At 42.2% G+C, this 22,416-nt stretch overlaps 1 protein-coding gene across 1 annotated transcript in view; it reads left to right on the top strand.

Annotated features, from left to right (window-relative positions):
* Positions 1-7,317: 7,317 nt before the first annotated feature.
* Positions 7,318-22,416, top strand: part of PRICKLE1 (prickle planar cell polarity protein 1) — a 65,824-nt gene continuing 50,725 nt past the window's right edge. Inside the window, exon 1 of the mRNA XM_066183101.1 lies at positions 7,318-7,490. The gene's annotated coding sequence lies outside the window, so the exon portion shown is untranslated. The remainder of the gene's footprint in view (positions 7,491-22,416) is intronic.

Below are 22,416 nucleotides of genomic sequence, written 5' to 3'. Positions count from 1 at the left end.
CAGAAACCTAAATTTGTCAATATACACACTAGCAGCATAGTGTCTTTGGCCAGTAAGTAAATAAAAATAATGTAATATTGCTGATACGTGGGAATACAAATAATTTGAATAAAGAACATCAAATTCTGAAAACAAGATAAGCATTTAAAACACAGAAAGAAGATTTGTTTCAATAATATAAATCTGAGGATTTTTTTTAAATTTTGCTTGAGGTCTGGTTTTTTCATACTTATTTTTCAAAATAACTTTCAACAAATTTTGAAAACAAATGATGTGTTGATACTTTAAGACATAATAAAATGCATCTTGTATAAAAGAGAGGAGAGTGAAAATAAATACTTCTGATGACATTACCATTTCCGCCTCACTGCACAGGTCTAGCTAAAATGCTATTTAAATTTGATTGAATTCTGTTTATCCTTTCCATTTTCCAAACCAATGGCCATTTAGGCAATGGAATACATTTGCCCATGTGCACGTATGTTACATGCAAACTCTGCATTTATGGCTCTGAACTAGTTGTTATAATGCACGTTGTTGAGGCAAAAAGACCGTAAAAACTGTGAGACAGCTCATATCTAAATCATAGTCCTAATCACAAGAGAAAGTGCATTTCCAGTATATGAATTTCAAATCTACCTAAATATTTGTGCTCTGTGTATTACTGCACTCATCCTATCAGCAGCAAAACAATGTCATGTGAGGTTATTATTTGCAACTAATAGCTGCATTCAGTTACATAGCATGAATAATGATTACTTCCTGAGAACAGTTCATCTCTGGTGTTAAAATATCCCCTAACTTTATCAATACTTCTGAAATATTTCTCTTTTAATTTGAAAAAGAAACACAATCTGGTACATTAGTGACTTTCCAGTTTACTTCTTTGGGTGGAAGACAATTTAATTCATCTCACTTTTAGCCCGATGGTCAAAAAAATCCTGAATACTTGAAGAAAGTTTTGACATCTGCTGGAGACTGCTGTCAAGGTCAGACTTCACTTTACCTGAGTCCAGCTGACTGACAAGTTATTTCTTTAACAGTGGTTATGGTTAAGACTAATGCTGAGGTTTTTATTGTTTCTTGGAGAATCTTTTTCTAGGTATGATACATGGCTGAAAACAAAAGGGTACTTTCCACTGATTTAAATGTCCAGCAAGTCAGGCCCTTTATTCATAGAAATAACAAATCGATTAGTAAATTTAAAAATCCATAAGACTTGTAAAACTAAATCCTTACAGCAATGAAAATCCATGTTCATTTTTGGCACTTAGAATGAAAAACACAAATTAGGCTAAAGATAAATTTAGCACAGGAATTAAATGTTTGTTTTTAAGAATGTGCTTTATGTTTTGTAACTGTTGAATTGGTCACATAATAATGGAGGAAATTAAAATCTATAATAATAACATCATGCTTGCATGAGACAGAAGTAATGCATGGGAAAAATAGAAAATATTTCAGGCATCAAATGTCATCTCTGTCCCCATACATGAATAGGCTCTTTCAGATTACACTTTTGTACAATCATTACTCAGTGCCTCAATCAGGCTACTCACATTTTAATTTCAATTTGATTTAATTGCAAGAATTGTAATTTCAAAAGAAGTTATCAGTACAGAATCCAGTAGTGTTTTATCTTAATTACATCTTATTCTTCATGCCATCTATTCTTCTCTAAGAATGATGAATAATTGATTACAAGATTTGCCACAATTATTTGATGAAAAATCAATGGTATTCAATCAATTTGTTTAGCAATTGTACTTCGCAATTTACATTTAAGTAAAAGATTAAGATCTCTTCATAGTAAAATAACAAAATACGTTTAAATAATGCTAAAACCATAACGCAGTGAAACAAAAGTTAATCAAGTTAGAGTTGTGATTTACACTTTTGCCATTATAGAGAAGGACAAATAGTGTGGCATATTATCCCTAACTTCTAACACCCTGGCTTTTCAAAGTACCAGTTTTAAGCAAATTGAATTTACTAAGAACAAAAGATACTTAAAATAATCATTGTTATTTATCTAAAATAATATTTATTGCCTTCTGTGAAACAGTTTTGGGTTTTTTTCTGTGTAGCACTTACAAAACTGGATCAATCTTGAGAAAGGGTTAATCATCAAGTGTCTTACTGCATGGGGGGTCAGACATGTGCTCTCAAAGATATTTTATCTCTCACAGGGGGGACAACAGAAGGTTGGTGGTGTCTCTTGCTCAAACAGAAACACCTCCATGCAATGAAACAGCCGCAAGGTCTTGGGGAAAACGCTGTGAAAAATCCATTGTAGTCTCATGCAGGTGGGAGACTGGTGGGATGGGGAAATAGATATGCAAAGAGCCACTGGGTCTCTGAGTATTCTTTTGGAACTAGAGAAATGCAGGGAATTCTGCCATTGTTTCTTGAATGCAACCAGATTCATCTGAAACCACTCAGAAGGCGGAGTACAACCATCCACGGCTGGAATAGTTACAGAAATGTTGGGATGTTTTCCAAGAGCTGCTCCAAACGTCACTGCAGCTCACAGGACTGACTCCAGCTCTGGCAGAAGGCAGCAAGGCACTGCAGCAGATCTTGGAAACAGGACTGGCATTACTTACATGTATTGTAAACTAAATGTTGCTTTTTTCATCTCAGTCAAATTTCCCACTTTTTCCTAGTCCACAGGAAATAACTAGGCTAGAAGGACCGATGAAATAGTCTGTGATCAAAGGCAGGGCACAAAGCCTTTGTATAAGAATAACAGTTTAGCCCAGGAAGGACATAAAGAGTTAAACATCCAGGGAAGGTGCCTGTGAAAGAAATCCATAAGAAACATTTTTTTAAGCTGGCCATGCAAGGATCCAGCTGACTTTTAAACAGAGATTAGGCAGGACTATACAGCAGAAAAAGTTATGGAGCCATAGGATAAGGCCAAAACAAACAAAACAGACAAAAATCAGCAGGAGGGATCTTATCCAAAAAATAAAGGACTATTGCAAAAATAAATCAAAAAAGGAGATAGAGTAAACTGGAACAATACTTGAACTGGAAAAGAAAAAAGCCTAAGAAGTCATTCCCTCTCCAAAATGCAAGCATGCACTCTAGCTCTGTCCTGACCCTGTGGCAGGATGCAATTCTCTCCCTCCTTGCTTGTTTCACCCAGGTTAGCATGGGAAAAGAAATCAAACCTGGACACTGTGATGGGACTCAGAGTACTCCTCAGTCTGTCTCTGCCTTGACTCACCAGTGACCAGGTTTCTAACTACCCTGCAAAACCATAGAGCACTCAGAGAAGGTTTGGTGCAGATTTTTAGGTTCATGCAGATGGAGAAGACAAAAGTGACACAAAGACACCTGTCAAGGTTAAGGGGAAAACCACCCTCATAATGCCACTTTGAAAATTCATTATTAAGACTGGGGTGGTTTTTCTAACCCAATTATATACAACTGATAAAGAACATATTGCTGGGTACAAGCCAAAGAAAAGAGTTGGGTTTATAAGAATCAGCATTTGAAAGCTTATGCCTAATTGCTTTGGCCAGTCCACATTACTTGACTCCAGTGAAAGTGTCCCAAAAACACCAAAACACCTAACACAGAGTTTTAACAAGCTGCTCTCATTAATATTAATAACTGATGCGGTTCCATACACACTGTTGTCAGAAAAACTCTGCGTAAAGATTAACTAAGCCTTATATGACCCATATGGTGTAAGGCAGTTTTATTCTCTGCATGCAAACAAGGAAACTGAGGCATTCCTACTGCTGCCTAGAGGCACATAAAGGAAAGGAATGGCCATTGTATCCATTATGACATACCTTCCTGAAGAAAGACTAAGTAATAAAAAGAGAAAGTAAAAAATCAATGTACAGTGTTAAGAAAGCAAGCAGCAGAAATTAAAGCACTGTTTCTCTCCCAAAATCCCCAAATGAAGCTGGTCTGTGCTTCACACCTTAGAAAAAAAGCTAAACAAAACAGTACAATTAGACCTTGCAAGAAATTCGAATCTTGCCCCCAATTTAACAAAAATTTTATTTTAATACACAATAAACCCATCACAGACATCTGTGGGGTGGCAGAAAGTCAGTGTAAAGACTGCTATGTTTCACTCAAAACTCTCCATCTCCAAGCATGGCCTTTTTTCTATTCCCCATGCTTAAATGGCTTTAGTAATCAGACAACATAGACCTGTATTGGCTGAATCCAACAGCTCTAAATCACAGGATCAGGGTTGGAAGGCACCTCTGAGGCTGTCTGGTCCAGCCACCTCTTCCAGGCCAGCCTCAAAGCTGCATCAGTGCTAGATTACATGTTTGTTACATAAGGAGCTACTCTTGTTTGCTTACCTGCAGCTGCAGCTGCGACTCTGTATGTGCGTTTTCATATGTAAACATGGGATACTTTAAAGATAATAAGAAATATTTAAAGTATTCACTGGAAGAGGTAGGATTGGAAAAGAAGGCCTGATGGATTGCTCTAGGCATTTCCTTCCAGGGTACCTGTATGAATCTGTACAGAGACTTTCCTCCTACTTCAAAATCACAGAAAAACCTCTCATACTTCACATTTTCAAATTTTAACCTCCTGCAAAGTGGGCCAAAACCTGCATTCCTCACATGAAATTAATGAAACTGTCAGCAATACTTTCTACAGAAAAATTCTAAATATAGAACATATCTAAGAGAACATTTTTCATTAAATGGGCAACAGTCTAATAGAATTTGGGGTTTTTACTATGTTACAGTACCAAAGGTGGGACTCAAGCTCTTTTTAAACTTGCCCATCACCAGTTTATTTTTTTTTCTTGCAGAGAAACTTTTGAAATATTTAACAGAAGTTTAAGATATACAAATAGATATTTTAATTCTGGGCCTTTTTTATGTGTAAACTTTCCTTATATCCTCTTGCAACCTACTCCAGTGGCAGACAAGACCCCATCCTCAAATTATCTACACTTCAAGTGAACGAAAAGTGCATGCAATTAAAACCTGTGAACAGTACCTGAGGAGAGAATGCAACAAAACCACAAAACAGCCAAGTAGTTCCCACAGAAAATGAAAAAAAATTGACAGAAATATTATTGTCCCTTCCTCACTAATTGCATTTGCAGGTTGTAATTTTTTATCTTTCCTGCTGTTTGAAGTAGGTGTGTTTTCTCTTGGACACAAACAAAGCCCTGTAGGTCCAAAGAGAAAACAGTCTTTACTGTTTCAGGATTAGAGTTGGTAACTTGGACATGCTTTGTTTCCATCCATGTTGTGAAAAACAGAGCAGGTTTTAACACTTTTTAAACAGCCATGCTGGATTTGCATCGCAGACATGGCCATAGAATGGGTAAATTACATTACTGTAGCAAACTTCCCAGGCTACCCATATGGTTAAGTGGAAACTAGGAGTTTATAGCTTAATTAGAGGCACTCATAAGTGAGGATCAGATAAACAGATACACAACTTAAAAGAGTGCATTGGCCATAAATTCTTTCATTCCAGATTCAGATCTGCTAATATATGACTTCAAACACCTTTGACAAGGTTATTTAAAAGCCAAGCAATTTTATTTCCTATGTCTTTGGAAAATGAAGTGGGAAGAAGTAAATTACAGAAATAATGCAGTGCTGCCAGCAGAGCCTAAATGCATTTAGATCTTTGTGATAAGTGACACAGAAATGCTTGAATAGGTGGCAGGGAAGAACACAAATCAAGGGACAAACAGTTCTAAGGCAGCAGATGGTTCCTTTGCCATCTTTGCCACCCTTTTCTTCTCATTCCCTTTACAATTAATATTACAATATTATTATATAATGTTATTATTATATATTTTACAATAGATTTAATTTTTTTCACACTCCTGCTTCATCCTCTGTGTTTTTTCTTAAATTAGAGGAGAAATGCAAATTCATTCTGATGGAAAGAGTGAGAGAGGCTGACTCTTCTGAGGTTTCCCCTGTCTGTACAAGTTTCTATTCTTTTTCTCTAAAAACTTCAGTGATTCAATTTGGAAATATTTATTTTCAGATCTGGTTAGTGTTTAAAAGGAATTGAAAAATTAACATTTAAAAATTGAAAAATTAAGGTTTAGAAGTAGACCCAGGGTTTGAATTGCAGCTGAAATTTATAAGGTGATAAGTAATTTTAACACTCTTGACTGCAGCAAAGTTGCAGCCTATGGTTGTAGTCTGAAGTTGTTTGCTCTGAGTTTTTCTTTTTTCAGATGGAGAGAAATGATTTAGACCAGATTGGAAGACAGATAAACTTATTTAGCTAACAGAGGAAAACCAAATGTGCTTCAAAACTCTAAGGGAAAATTTTCAATTCCTGATGTAACTCCTTGTTTAGAGAAACAAGAGAGACACTGCCAGAGACACAGCTTTATATAAAACAAGTGTGTTTTGAGGCTACAAACACACTTGCTTCACCAAGTGGGGAGAGTTTGTGACTGCCTAGAAGTCACTCTGACAAAATTATTCTCACATTCCAATTTGCACCTATAGAAGAAATATAGCATTGTGAAAAATGACGTTACTCATCCTTTGATGTTTCCATAGAGGGTTTAAACGCTGAGACCACTAGAGAACCAGGAGCTCAATCCACGTTACAGAGCGTTAGGTGCGAGCAACAGGATCAAGGGCTGCAGACTCCAGATACCAAAAGAGCCGCTAACGACAAAAGGAAAGGGATTTATAGGTGTGCCTGGCTACTTCAGCGTCTCTTTAATGCCGATCGCATTCCTGCTGCCGTCTCTAGCGTTGAGACCGGGGCTGCTTTGCTTTGGGGCGCGCCAGTCCCCTCGGGCGGCTGCGGGCTCCGCACCGCCTTCTCTCCAGCAGTGCCCAGGTGCCAGCCGCGGCTGTGCGCAGCCCACCGGGGACACCGCGGGCCGCAAACCCAGCCGGAGCGAGCTCCATCGCACAGACCCCTCTGCACAGAGCAGCGGGAGAAGTCTTTAATTAACTTTCCCCGTCCCGCTCCCTCGGTGAGAGCTGGCGGCCTCAGAGCTCCGTCTGACCGAGGGAGAGGGAACGTAGAACCGGCCCGTGCCCCGCCTGCTCCCCGGTCTCCCCATACGAGCTCACCCGGCGCCCCCCACCAGCTCCGCCGTGCCCCGAGCTCCTCCCGGCCGCGCCCCCGCGCGCCGCCGCCGGGCCCCGCCCCCAGCCCCGCCCCTCCGGGCCCCGCGCACCGCCCGCCGCCCCGGCCGCACGGCGATTGGCGGGCGCGGCGGGCGGCAGCCAATGGGCACGGCGGAGCGCGGCCGGCGCCGTCCCGGGCGCGGGGCGACCGAGCCCCATTAGGGCGGGGGCGAGCCGGGGCTCGGGCAGTCGCGGCGGGGCGGCCGAGGAGGCTCCGGGCGGTCCGTGCGCGGCGCTGCCGGAGATGCGCGTCTCCCGCCGGCGCTGACTCCGTGGGACAGAGCCGGGTATCCGCCTCCCCCGTCGTCTGTGTGACGGACCACACCGCCTCCAGGGAATACGTCGCCGTGGTCCGGCCGCGCTGCGGGGAGGGTAAGTGGAGGCTCCCCGGAGTGACGGCTGACGGGCAGCCTGCGGCGGAACGCCTGCCGGGTTTGGCGGAGCGCTGTCCGAGCCGGCACCGCGCTGCTGGCGGCGGGGCGCTTTCCACACTGCGGCGGGGGTCCTGCGCCCTGCCCGGGGCTTGTATCGCCAGGGCGCGCCGGTGAGGAGCCGCCTGAGCCCGCAGCCGGCGCTCGTCAGCGCCGCTGGCGCTGCGCCGTCCTGCGCGGAGTTGCCGGACGGGGCTGCGGGCTCGGGAGAGCGGGGGAGGCGGTGGGGAGCGCAGGGCGTCCCGCCGAGCCCCGCGGCGGCTGTCGGGGGAAGGTGTCGCGGCGCCGCCGCCGTGCCGGCTCGGTGCGCCCGGCGGAGCCAACGGCGCGCCGCGGTCGCCGTTCTGAGTGAGGGTCCAGATGCGGGAACTCAGCTGTTGCCTGTCAGTGCGTGACAACTGGCCCTTTCCAGGCAGCCTCCGCCCTCTCCCTTATCCGGAGCGAAGCGTCCGCCTCTGGGCGCCCTCCTGCCCCGGGCGGGGACCCTGGCGGGGTGGGAACCTCGATCTGCCGTCCCGGCGGCATCTTCTGTGCTGTCCGCTTTAACTCGGAGATAATCCCCACACCCACCCCTGCAGCCACGAACCTCGCCGAAGTATGTGTTTGTGCTTTCCTTTCTTAACGAAGAGAGCTCTGGAAGGGCGATGGACCGTCTGCTAGTCCCTTCTCCCAGAATACTTATACCCACCGCGGGATTTCGAACTCCAGCAGCCACCGTTTATCAATCGGCCGGGCTGGGCTGAGTCCAGATTTCTTCGCTGTGGTCCGAGCCCGGGGCGGCTGGGTCTGGCCTTTGACAGGAATCTCTCACTGTCCCCCAGCGGGGGTGGCCCAGGAAGGCAAAATAAAGCACTCACCAGTACCAGTGTTTCTAAATGCTATCAGCTGGAGGGCGAGGAAACGCAGCGGGGGGTATTTTACGAGCTCACTGAGAAATGTTTATACAGCGGAATTTAATGGTTAACAATGCGTATTCTCAACACGCTAAAACCTAAAAAATGGCATAAATAAATTGCTAGCGTTATTCTGGCGAAATTCCCTGTGATCATAGTTTAGCTGGTAACTGAGGTCTTTAAACTACATGTTTTGCATGGCAAACTCTAGATTAAGTACTGAGGTTTTTTTCTGGTAGGATGAAGTGTTCTCCTCTTTAGCTGTAGTTCTTAATATTTCTAGGGGGAATTAAGGTAATTTGTACTATTTCTTTGCAAGGCATGTATATCACAGTGGCCAGATTTTCACCCCACGATGTGAGTAGATCAGAATGAGCTTGGACAGGGAATGGAAAGGAAAGGAGATGGAAAGATCTGTTACTCTGATGCAGTGACAGATCCTTTCATTTCTCCCTGCAGAGCCCCGGATGAGCTGGGCTGGTGCAGTTCTGCCAGCAGCACAGTTAATTGTGTCCTGTAAATCAAGGTCCATGGAGCTGCTCTCTTTCTGGGCAACAAAAGGTTTTGTAATGAGTAAGCCCAGATCAGTCATATAAAAATTTTAACATCTACTGGGCAAGGTGTGTGTGTAAGGACCTTACAGGGTTAATAGCTAAACTATTAAGATTGGAGTCAGATGTGGGTAAAAGCAACAGGAGAGTCTGGTTTTTTCCTAATATCCTGTAGTATGATAACTCTGAAAAAGGTAATTGTTTTAAAAAAATCTGTTTCAATTTAAGATTTATTAAGCAAGGAGAAACTTATGTAAACCTCAGAATCCCTTTCTTGTTTGGAAAGGCAAGAAATGGCTAGAAATGTCATCTGAACTTAAAGACTACAAACTATGTGTGGATTTTCATGCATATGTGCAAGAATGTTATTAATCTCATTTTCAGCTAGGTCTGAAAATGTCCCCTATGTCTTAGGGGGACTGGGGTGTTTAACTCAGGCCTTTGGCAAAATGGCTTCTGTGCTTTTAGGTGGGGTTTTTTTGGTTTTTTGTTTGGTTGATTTTTGTTTTTTGGTTTGGTTTTTTTTCCCCCTAGCAAATGAGTTGTTTCTAGCATTTAATAAGACTTTAAAATACAGGAGCAAGAGATAGCAAGTGCCTTCCAAAGAAGGAAGAATTGGGGGGGTGGGAGGGGGTGTCAAGTTTTCCTTACATATGTTATAAGTTGGGAATGTAAATTTGTATATTAGGAGAAGATCTGAAGAATGACTTGGCACACTAATGACCTGGCTTTTTGGAACTTCAAGAGTTTGGTCTGTCTCCCCCTGTGGTTATAAAACGAGATTTGGCATATTTAATTAATTAGCATACAAAAATAGGATGACTTTTACTTTGTCATTGTTTTCCCGTGAAACTTTTCTATGCTAATGAATGTCTACATTTTACAGAGTAATTTAAATGGCTTTGCTTCATATTATGCTTTTGCAGATTGGTTTGACCCTTTCTAATGCTGAAAGCCTTAGTATCATAGCCTAAAAGTCCTTCCCCTTTGTTGTATGAATCTTGCGTAATAAATACGTTGTCAATTACTGCTATACACAGCTTCTAACAGAGCAGACTGAAAGTTGCTCTTAAATTTAAAGCCTGTATTTGCTTGGGTGCTATGTCTTATGCATTCCAGAGTTAATTGGATGTGCAGTGATGAATTTCATTTAAAACAAACAAGCTGGGTTGTGTTTCTGTTTTCTGTGACTATGTTATCCTAAAGTAAAGAGATCCCTGCTGCTGGGGTATAAAAGCATGCTCTGAAACATTACTTTTTATTTTTTTTAACAGTTGAGAAACATCATTTGTATTTCTGGGAAAACTGTTGCATGATACAATATTGCACCAAGAATGCTGGATTGAGATGGGTCCCTGGTGACCAAGTGGCTTATATCAATATTCAGCTTACCCCCTTGTATTAAAGCTTAAGCTTCAGTTTGCCCAGCACTGGTTTTTGCTTATGCTGTTTAAACAGAAGTAAACTTGAGGTTAGCTCTAGCCATTAGTATATGCTTGGTATAAGCCATGCAAGCTTAGGTCCTGCTCCTGGAAATGTTTACAGAAATGAGTAGCTTTTACTTGTGTGCTTAAATTGTTTGGATTAGGAGTTGTATAATGGGAAGAACCAGCTTGGAAGGATACAGCACAGCTATTGCTCATCTTTTCCTCCTCCCACCTTATGGCTGAAGAATGATGGGAAGAAACATGTTTTGCAAGTAATAGCACACTGAAGTCGTGGCGTTTCTGGCAGAAATTCCCAGATAGACTATCAGATCAGTTTGCCAAAATTACATGCTTTTTTCAGAAACAGCTCTTTGTCTGCTGGTTCATTGACAAAGGATTTCCACCTACTGAAGAAAATTTCACAGGTGGTTTGCTACAACTCTTCCTCTTTGTATTTTACTTATTTATAATGTTCTCAAAATACATTATATATTTTTAGCAGAACTAAAAGAACATTTGACTTCTCAGCACAATGTGACAATACTCCTCAAGCATGTTCTTGTGTAAGGAGATTTTTTTAATGTACAAAATGAGTACATTTAGTGCTCATATGCAAGAGGTAAGAGCCAACACAAACATTTTTAGTATTTTTAAAATGTCTGTAAATGACAACTTTTTGCTGGTTTACCTTTTCTTGGATCACTGCCTGGAAGGCTTCTTAAATGTTCTTAAATATAGCCATAAGGTTGGTGAGTTGCTTTTCAAGATCATTATGAACCTATCAAGCCCAATGTTTTGCTAGCTAGTAAACCTGGGGTAGAGAATCTCTCAGGTAGGCCTTTCATTTCCAGTGGTTTGCACATCAACAAATGCTGGAACTGTGTTATTTCAGTTGTTCTGTACCAAAGTAATGTACTCCTGCCTAAGGTCTGTGTTCGAAGCATCAATTTATAGCACCTGATAGCTCTTGCTGTTCTGTCTGTTCTTGTCTCCTTCATTTTCTCTCTCCTCTCCTCTGTCCCCTCTTGAAGATGTAAGAGTATTATGGAGTGTGCTTGTAGGCTTGTATCTATAACACCTTTTATTCATTCAGATATTCACCTTTCATCTAAGGACAGATTCCACAGTTCGCAATTACTGTCTTTGACTTCAGTAAGGTGTTGGTTTTTTTTTTAATGTTTCCAGTTACACACAGTATTAGCTTTGTGGAGTAGTTGCATGCCAAAAAAGCATTTTCAACTGCCATCCAAATACTAAAATATAATTGCTTGCTTTTATTTAAAATAATTTTGTTTCCTGTGATGATTTTGTAACTACCTTTTTGAGCTTGTTGCCTTCTAATCTTGCATCAAGTAACCTCAGACTTTAATATTACATGATTCCAGAACTAGGCTTCTCTGTCGGCAGCATGCCAAATCCTGTCTAATGTCTGTGTTAATGTAGTGTATATGGAAACTGACTTCTCTGTGGATTGGAACACTGATTTGTATAATTGCAACCAGCATGATTAAAAATCTGCCTGTCAGTCTCATGATGCTTATAATAAAATGTACAGATTTTTTTTAAGCAGAGTGATGTTAGTTCCTTAATGTTCTTTGAGAGTCTTCATTGTCCAAACATATTTATTTCTGAATGTGTTTGAGTGTTTAAGAAAGAAAATAAGAACATGTATGCAGTTACAAATATAATAATGTAGGCCTTGGATTGTGCTGCATGGCAGGACTGCACCCTCTTGTTCTGTAGGAAAGCTGCATCTTCTCTCACCAGTCTTAAAAAGACTGATATAAAAGACTTGTCTCTGAGTCTTTAAACATATCTAGACAAATGTTTCTGTGCCTTTTCTCAAAGCACACATCCCTTCTGTATTCCTGTGATCCCTGCTGGAGCTGTGTAAGTCACTCTGACACAGGCTCTGTAATTGTTCGGCTTTACCCTGATCTCGTCATTAGCAGAGTGCTCCTGTGACAGTGGTGGTGCTGGCTCAGCAGGAGGCTCTGCCGAGACACTCTGGCTCAACCCGTTGAGCACTTAGGCTTGTGGGACACTGCCCTCACCCATGGCCCATTTCAGTAGCAACAGAGACACACAATAACTATGGCACAAATTGAAGCCACCTTGTGCTTTCAGATGTGGATCGACTTGTTCAACAGCAGAAAAACCTGACTTGTTTTCAAGTATGTTAAAAATTAATGCATGATTAGTGAAGATATCTTTTAAGGAACTCCTTTTGTAATCAAGCGTTAATCACCCAGAAGTTCAGAAGTGCTTATGTAAAGAAATTGCATGTGTTTGTGTGTGTACTTTAGGATTAATACATTTTTACTTTATTTCAGAATCTTTGCAGGAATTGGTATTTCCATATAAAAACAAAAGCTTCACATGCTGAGAAGACTATTCAAAGTACGAATATATACTTTATAATTAATTTTATGGAGGTGCTAAAAATGTCTGAACCTTGCATGTTTGCATCTCTATATACAGACTGGTAAATAAATTACGCTAGGTCACTGGAGAATTGCAGATGTCTTTTGTAAATGTATACATATGGCTTTCTGAGAGCTTTGAACTGTTTCCTCATGCTTTGCTCATCAGAAAGATGGTATGGATAACTTCATTGTGAGAGGGCATTTTTCCAGTCTTGTTTGCAAAGCATAGTGGACCTGTGTGGTAAATATTGCGTTTTCATTCATCCTCGGGCTGAAATGAGCTCATTCTGTGCATATGGAATATGAGAAAAATATATACAAAGGATATGTTTATATTTAATAAAATTAATAGTATAAAGCAAGTGCAAAGAAGCTTGCAAGCCTAAACAGCTTGGCAGGCCAATAGCCAGCAAATGTCTTAGAGTACTGCCAAATATGTAGAAAGCAGACCAGGCTCTCATCTCATGTTATGAAGTACCAAAAAACTTCCAGCCTCATGAGGATGTTGTCTACCCAGGATGCAGCTGTGTTCTGTTCTCTCAGCAGCTTGGTGTAGGTTTGGATTTCAGCAGGTATCTGCTAGGAGGTAGCACTGCTATGCAGGAGAAATGTGACTAAAAAAGCCAAGCAGTTGTGTTGCAGCAGCCTTCCACAGACAGATCCCAGAGTGTGGGTCCCTTTTTACAGGGGATTGGCCTCTCCTTGGGAGGCTCTGGGGAAGACAGCAGTGTACCAGAATAAATCTGGAGAGAATATCTGCAGGGTAAGAGGGAGACCTATGTATTGGTGTTGTGCTCAACCATGAGCTGCCAAAAGGCTGTAGAAGTGCTCTCAGTGAAGGATGCTGTAGAGTGGGTTACTGAGCTCAATGCTTTCTTTAGCTGTTTGTGAATCCAGTAAATGTCAAGCTTTACATGCAACCTTTCATACGTCTCATCTGCTTGGACAGTATTTGCAGGGGGTTTCAGGTGGTGTGAAGCTGAAGTTTGGTGGTCCAGGCTAATACCCCAGTTTGTTCTCGATATACGGTTTTCCAGTTATATAAAACTGTTGAGTTCATGCAAGAACAGCTTGTGTGTTTTTAGGGTAGCTGTTAATATACTGAAATTGAACAATGCATGTATTTGATTGAACTGAAGTGACCACGGTCACAGACACCTGTTTCATTGCTGCAGAGTTATTGCTTTTTAGATTTCTTTGCAAAATGTCACCCGACACTCAGAGCTCTGTTGTCTAGTTCTCAATGTGCCACCTTTTAGGCTGTAATTTTGGAAGATTGCTTTTTTAATATCTCCCTGTCTGTCTCATAATGTGCTGTGGCTGTTCATAAACATTTCTGACCTATTAGTGGACGTCTTATTAGCCTGGAGCTGATGCTGTCAAGAGGTACTGATATTATGATGGCTCTTTCACAAAGGTATACTTGGTGGCTTTTTTCTAGGAACTGGGGTGGTATCAGGCTCCTGTTCATTTAAGACTTTTTTACTTTTTTTACTTTGATGCATAAGTCAGGGTTCAACATCTAAATGCTAAGTGCAAAACAAAGTTGGATATTCAAGGACATACATTTGTTCTTGGATCTCTTTCTACCTTCTGAGGGCCTCTGGAAGGAGACTTACACTTTGAAAGAGCATGTCTCATTGAAGATCAGCAGGTACACCTTCAATTATGCAATTTTTTTTCTACAGATAGAAGTTATCATCCTTTGTGCAATTCTCTCCATTTGCCTTCATCCTGCTTTGTTGTGTACTAAATCAGCTGATGATATCTAATGCAATTTTGAGTAGATAATCTAGACTTGTTTTTAAAAGGAAACTGTTGGCACATTGTCCTGCTGGAGTGCTGGGGGGTGACTTAAAATCTGCTGTGTGAATTATGACAGGGATTGTGCACGAGTGGAAGTGGGGAAAAGCATTTCCAGTTACAGTAATATTTTGTCAGTGTTGGACTGAACAAATGTGAATTACTTCAATCTTGCATTTCTGTGATATATAAAACATTGAATTAAGTCTGTATTTTCTCTGTAAGATACTTAAGCTGCTTCCCTTGCACTGTCACATAGTTGTGCAGCCATATCTCAAATAGAGATACAGAGATAGTTTGAAAATATTTGGGACTTTTTTGTTTTAAGTGAGCTTCCCAAATCAGCCCAATCAGTACAGAACAGTATAAGGATTGTTTGTGCACAGTGGGGTGGTGAAAAAGGAGCTTCCTAACCACATGCTGCTAAGGAAAAAAAAAGGCCTAAAAAACCTTAGACTATAAAGCTGTAGCTTCTGTTCTGCTATACCTCTAACCATGTCACCTATGTCACATACAGGACTTTGTCTGACTTGAATTCCAGTCTCAAGTGTTTGTTACTCTTTCTAACCACTGTAATATTAGTTGTCTGGATGATCCTGAAGAGTTTGGGAAGATCATCTGCTTGGGCATAAATGATCATTGAGCACTGTTGCTGGCAATGCAAATAGGTCAGATCTCCACTTTCTAGAAATGGAAAGTCTGTCTTCCACAAAAATTGGTGTGCTCCTCATTTTATAGGATAACTGTAGGAAAACATAAATCAATGATGTCTGTCTGAAAAAAAATGCAGTAGTTATCTCTAAAAGATTTTTTTTGGTATTTTGGAAACCTGTTTACTGACTGGGCTTCTGACTTACTAAAAGCCTCCCAAGTCTAAAAAAAACCAAACAAATAAACAAAAAAAAACACCTCTGGGTAAGCTGCAAGTTTTCTTCTTCCCCACCCCCAGCTAGAGCCTCTTTGCCTGCCTTTGCCTGTGTACTCTATCGGTTTCACAGTTCATATACTTGTGGTTTTTTTTAAATCTCCCCCTGCACTCTGGTGGGAAACATGTCTGCTGTTTCCTTTCAAGCACACAAGGCTTGATTCTCTTCTCACAATGGCATAAATTGTGAAGAACTCCACTTGAAATCAATGGAAGTAAAGACATGTAAAATGGGGTGAGAGAAGAGCCCAGCCTCTGGTTTCTATTTTTAAGTGAGTCTGGTTAACCTGAAATTGTTCAATGTGCCTCTGTGACTTTAGTTTGTAGATATCAGTTACTATGCTTGTTACTTTTTGTACATAATGTTTCATTTTCATATATAATACATCACAGCTAGTACTCCTAATCAGGATGCACATGTCTTTAATTTAATACCTTGGTACTACTATGTCAATTTTGGTACATAATAAGTAATATGTACGATACTTACCTTACTAGAGTCAGATCCTGTAAAAAGTCTGGGGTATTCCTGTGCAGGCCCCAAAGGAGGCTGGATTGCCTCTATCTCTACAACTTAAACTTTCTTTGTGGTTTTCTCTTGCTTTAGTAGTTCCAATCTGGGAATCTCGTTCCTCATTATCCAGGTTCAAAAGACTAATTCTATATAAACAATACTTTTTCAGTTACTGTTGTTTTTTCTGTGCTTATGAACTGTTCAGCTCCATTCTTATGCTTTGTACATGCTTAAGAATTTATTATAACTTCAAATTTTCTCTGGACAGTGAAGTACTTTGCAAGAAACCTGGTATATCCACATACATTTTTTTCTGTTGCCCAAGTTTTGGTGGTTGTTCACATTTGTTTATTTTTTGGTAATGGATTATGGTCCTTAATTACCATCTGTAGTCAAATAACTGAATGAGATTATACAGCAGTGCTGTAAAAACTGTTCATGGTAGCTGTGATCTGTACATGTGTGGATATCTTTGAGAACAGTCACCTCATTCATTAACCAGTGCAACAGACTCCAACTTTACCTCTATTTAGTTTTTGAAATTAATGCAACCTTCTCTACCTAACTGAAACATTGCTTTGACTGCCTCTTTCTGTAGTTTAAAAAATGCCCATGAAATGGTTGGCTCTTGTAATGTGTTCAGACTTGGAGTAAATTTACTGCCATATTTGAATTTTTGTTTTCTGCTTGAATAGCAAATCACAGGTGTCCACAAGAGAGTCTCTTTAAATCTGGAGTGGACTTAGTATATCCCTTAAATTTTATCTCCAATTTTATTATGATGAGAGTAAAAAAACCCTGTGGTGTTTACCTGTTTAGTCATAGCTTTCCCCTTCCATTTTAGTCCACTAGCTCCCCAAAAAGTCAAGAGGTTGCCTAGCTAGTTATGTGGTCGCCTTATATATCAGGGGCAGCAGATGTCACAGAAATTTGCTGTGCTGAGCTGGGTTGGAGTAATGCAGATCTCAACATCCAGTGTGGCTTCCAAATGATGCAGAGCTGGCTTCTGACCCCTTGACTACAGTTATTAATTCCAGTAGTGAATTCTTCCTTGTCCTTGATAGGGTTTTGCCTGACTTATCACAGGGAAAATGGTTGGTCATAATAAGTTCATTGTAGCTTTAACTATGGCTTTTTTAAAGTATGGCTGTCAGACAGTGAGGTGGCGTGGTGGAGACCAGGAAATGGTGTTAAACTGCTGCTGTGAACTGCTGTGGTCATGAGCAGAGGGGCTTGTCTACAACTGATGTGAGGAGGGGTGGGGGCAGAGAAAGGTGTTTGATAGGGATGCGTGTGCTTGTCAATTCAATATGCTTTTCCTAGCTGGATAGTTCTTAGCTTTGTTAGATAGAGCCATCCTTGTGGAGTAGGGAACTGACAACCTTCTGGCTGCAGAGATGTGCGGTTGATCATCCTTGTGGAGGGCTTCACTCATGTTTTTTCTTAAAGTTTTAATACTCATTCTCTCATGCCATTTTGGGGGCATTTTTAAACTCTTCTGAAAGTTACAATTGTGGAGGCTGCAATGCATGTGTGGAACAGAAACTACTTTAGGTAGTGTTTTCAAGGCATAAGGTATGGTGTGCAAAGTAATTTTTGGGTACAAGGGAAACAAAAGGTGTTGTGGTTAGAATGAGACTCTGTAGGAAAATTAGTCTTTAATACAGATTGGTGTATGGAGCAAGCTTGCAGAAAGACTGAAATCTTATTAAGCACCTTATCAGGTTTATGGATGAAGTGGCTTCTATTGGACAAGATTAGGGAATAGAAGAGCATGCTTCTGGCTCTATCATTAGTTGTAGTGGTTAACAACAAATCAAAGATAATAACATGTAATCAAGTTAATGACTTAAAGGCTCTGAAGAAACTTAAAACTTTCTGCCTATTGTGAAACTGGTGATCCAAGACTTGACCTCAGGAAATGGAGATGATTTTGGGGACTCAGAGCTTGAATCTGTTTATAGGTACTTTTGAAGAATTGTCACCACAAAATCCAGAGCGGATGGTGCAATGCTTCTGCAAGACAGAAATCTGTTCTGGAAGCAACAATAAGCCCGGGGTAAATCTTAGAAATCAGTCCTTCTTCTGAATAATTCCAGAGCCATTTGCTTGCAGTCTTGATTTGTATGTAAGTATGCTAAAAGCTATGACTACTGTATAGTTCACTACCTATTCCAGCTATCTGTTTTCACAGAGAAGCTTTCTGACAAGAGGCCTCAGGTGGATGCTTAGCACCCATGTTTTTTGTGGCAGAAAGCAAAAATGTATGGGATCAGAAGTCTAGATTAATCCTTCTGTTCAGTTACAGGTCCATGTCATGATATGCACTATAAGAAAGTGTTTAAAGCTCTTTAAGAGTATTCATGCGTTAAGGACAAAGTGTGCGTGATGGGGAAGTAAAGCAGTATTTTTAAAAAATGCCAGCAGGCTCTAAGTTTTTATCTGTGTCTTGTTCAAGGAAAGTAAAAATGACTAAAAATTGGTATGCTGTGGAAGGGTGTATAGAAAATATATATTTCTTGACATACTTCCAAAAGTACTATTTAAAGACAGTTTTGTAACATTGGTGTCTTAGCAGCATTCTGGTATCCTCAGTTTTCTTTCCTGTGGAACAGTTCCAGCTCTCACTTTCAAATTAGCCTGTTGTGTGATACCTTATGAAACAAAGTAAATAGCAGGAGAACACACTGCAACACTTATGTCTAAATTTGACCCCAGTATGCACACAGTTTGATATAGCTATGAATTTTATCCTTAAGAAACATTTTGGAAGACACCTGATCATGTGTGCACATGCGACACCTGTACCACCATGGATGTACACCAGGCACACCTATACAAGAAAGCCTGAGATCCACATCTCCAAAGCTGAAACATTTCTGTAGATGTTAGGTCAACACTGGAAGGTGCTTTACCAGCATGGAGGGCAGAGCATACCAACCCGTGGTCTACAAGGTTATCAAGTTAATGCTGTGACAGCTTTCTGCAGGAAAAATGCTTGAGAAAAGTCACCTTGAAAATGTATAGATGAAACGTATGCAGAATTAATGTACAGTCCTGGACATTTTCACTTAAACACTAAAATATGGAGCTTGGGTTCGAGCTACACTTCTGGCTCTGCAAAGAAGACCAGACTGATGTCATAGTGCCTCCCTCACCTCTCTTGCAGCTGGTGACTCCAGGGTGTGGCAACTGGGAGGGGAGCAGCCAAGGCTAGTCAGGTAAACAGCAAGTGCAGACTCAGAGATGGCAGAAGATGTAATAGTGAACTGGTGGGGTATGGAAGGCTCAGCTGTTGGTTTTAGGGCTCTGGCTGCTATTCAGGTCCAGTGTGGGCCTCGCAATTCTGGTGGAAAAATGGCCATGTGCTTTTTATCTCCTTGCCAGGGGGACGTGCAGTGGAATTGCAACCATGGAGTTGATGTGGCTTGTGATGGTGGCCTAATGTAGAGCTGAACAAAAAGTTGATGAATTGTCATAGAATGATTTGGATTGGGAGGAACCTTAAAAATCAGGTAGTTCCAAGCCCCTGCCATGGGGCAGGGACATCTCCCACTAGTCTGGTTGCTCAAAGGCCCCTCCAACCAGGCCTGGAACACTTCTGGGGATGAGACGTCCACAGTTTTTCAGGACAACTTCTTCTGGTGTCTCACTAACTTCACAATAATGGCTTTCTTATTAATACCTAATCTAAAGCTACCCTCGTTCATTACAAATCAAATACCCCTTGTCCTATCACTGCATACCCTAGTAGAAAGTCCCTTCCAGCTTTCTTGTAGGCACTGGAAGGCTACTGTAAAGTTTTCCTCACGGCTTCTCTGCCCCAGGCTGAATGACCCCAATGCTCTCAGCCTGTCTTTCTAGAAGAGGTGCTCTAGCCCCCTTGTCTTCCTGGCCTTCCTCTGGATTCTCTCCAATAGGCCCATGTCCTTCCAGTGCTGAGGACCCCAGGGCTGGGTGCAGCATTCCAGGTGGGTCTCACCGGAGTGGTGTAGAGGGGCAGAATCCCCTCCCTCAACCTGCTGCCCACACTGCTTTTGGTACAGCCCAGGTCGTGGTTGGCTTTCTGGGCTGCAGGTGCCCATTGCCAGGTCATTTTGAGCTTCTCAACAGGCCCAAGACCTTTTCTTCAGGCCTGCCCTCTGTTCATTCTCTGCCCAGCCTGTGCTTGTGCTTGCCCTGACCCAGGACCTTGCACTTGGCCTCGTTGAACTTCATGGGGTTTGCACAGACCCACCCCTCAAGCCTGTGAGGGTCCCTCTGGGTGTCATCCCTTCCCTCCAGCGTGCTGACCACACCACACAGCTTGGTGTCGTCAGCAAACCTGCTGAGGTGCACTCGATGGCAGTGTCTGTGTCACTGATGGATGTGTCCCAGCGCTGACCCCAGAGCAGGCCTGGCTGGAGCCCGCCGGGCCCCGTCCGCCCCTCAGCGCGGGGGCGGCGCCTACCGACGGCTGTGCGCCGCCCGCGCCCGCCAGGTGGCGCCCGTGCACCGGCCCGGCGCGGGTCCTGGCGCCGTGCCCGTGATCCCGGGAGATGATGTTAATCAAGTAGCATTGCCGGATGCTGGTGAAGGGGGTCGCTCGCGCTTTTCTCCTTGTGCTTGTGGCACTGGGAGCGCATCTGCCTAGCTGTGTTTTTAAGGCTGAAGATATTTCGAGGGCTGGTTTGCAGTGACGCCAAAAGCAAAGCTTTTTAATTTGTCTCAAATTGCTCAAATCATTCAATGAGTGACGCTTAAATGGTTTTGAAGGACAGAGAGCAACCTGTCCATGCAGCAAACACCCAGAGAACTGGGTATTTTTCTTTTTCCTCTGCTTGCTCTGTTAATTTGCTAGTATTCAAAATTATGCCAAAACCTAAAGAAGGGAACAAGTCTGAAGGTCCCAGCCCAAATGCCTAAAGATCTGCATAGACGTTCATCTTTTGGCATGACATCTTGCTTCATGTTTTCTGTCAGGAGGAGGTGGATATGACTTTCTAGGTAGAGCTGGAGAGCAGGGACATTGCCCCTCTGGTTACCCCAGCTGGCTGGAGGGTACGGCAGGAGCCTGTCAGGCTATGGTGCTCTATGCTTAGAGAGTGAGCTCTTCCTCACCACGTTTTCGCTCCCCAGAAGACCCTCTGGCAGCATGAGGATGTGTGTTGCCTGTTGTGGTGCAGCTCCATAAGCGTGCAAGTGGTCTGAGCACATAGGTGGAGGCAGGAGCCTTCTCACAGCCGTTCCACAAACACCAAAGACAACAGAAGAAATCCAAGCACTTTGATGTGGTTCTCTAGGCCCCTGGTAAGCTGCCCAAACTAGTTTAACCAGACCCAGAGGCAGAACAGGTAGGAAGAAATGGGCTCTGCTGAATAGCCAAAGGAGCGCTTCCTTATCATCCTCATTCCTGGGGAGCTTTTGCACTGAAGTGAGCCTGTCCCGAAGTTGTAGGAGTGAGATAGGCCTGCCTGAGACTGAAGGAGAAATGCATTTTCTTATTACTTCTGAGGAGGCTATCCAGGGTCAGTAGCTGTTGGTTCTCGTTTTGAAGGATGGATGGGCAGATCCTAAATTCAAGAGTAATCCTGCTTGGGATGCAGGCTGTGACTGCCACCACATCCCAATGATGGCCTTAGAAGGAAAAAGGGCACCTCAGAAGGTCACTGGGACTTCAGATGGACTGGGCCTTCAAACAACAGTGTCCCTATCTTTCTGTGGATACAGTGTGACCATCAAATAAAGAAGGGATGTGACTCACCTGGCAAACAAGAAAAGCTGACAGCCTGTGCAGCCTGATTTGTGGATCAAAGCTGTCAAGCACGATGTGCTGTGTGTGGTGAGCTCCTCCACCTTGATTAAGCTAGTCTAACAGGATAAGAAAGGATGAAATATTCAGTATTGAGAAAATTTTCTGCAGAAAAGAAATGGGGAGAAATTGCTGGCACTGCAGAACTTGGGCATCTGGCCAACTTGACCAAAATATTTTTTAAAAATAAGGTGGTGGTTTCTCAAAATTTTAGGCATATGGTTTGAGAGATTTTCAGCTAAATCCCTGTGAACATTATCCTGTTAGCATGAAGTGTTTTTAGCTTTATAGACTTTCTGATGGGACTGTGAGCCAGTTCTTATAGTGAATCACCTGAATGGCAGGTGTTGAAGCCATTCTCAAATAGACCAGAAGGCTTTTTTTTTCTTTTTTTTTTTTTTCCCCCTAATCTTCTACAAATACTGATTAGTGCTACAACAAACAAGACCTGTCTCCTTTTGTATCCATCTTCCCACAGGAGAAAGAAAACATTCTGTTGGGATTGGTGGGTTTGGGTTTTTGGTGGGTTTTTTTTCT

Source organism: Chamaea fasciata, unplaced genomic scaffold, assembly GCF_029207755.1.
Source record: "Chamaea fasciata isolate MVZ Bird 193981 ecotype frontalis unplaced genomic scaffold, bChaFas1.0.hap1 SCAF_5, whole genome shotgun sequence".
Classification (NCBI taxonomy): Eukaryota; Metazoa; Chordata; class Aves; order Passeriformes; family Sylviidae; genus Chamaea; species Chamaea fasciata.
The sequence above is the reverse complement of the archived record's forward strand: the minus strand, read 5'-3'. Positions and strand labels throughout refer to the sequence as shown.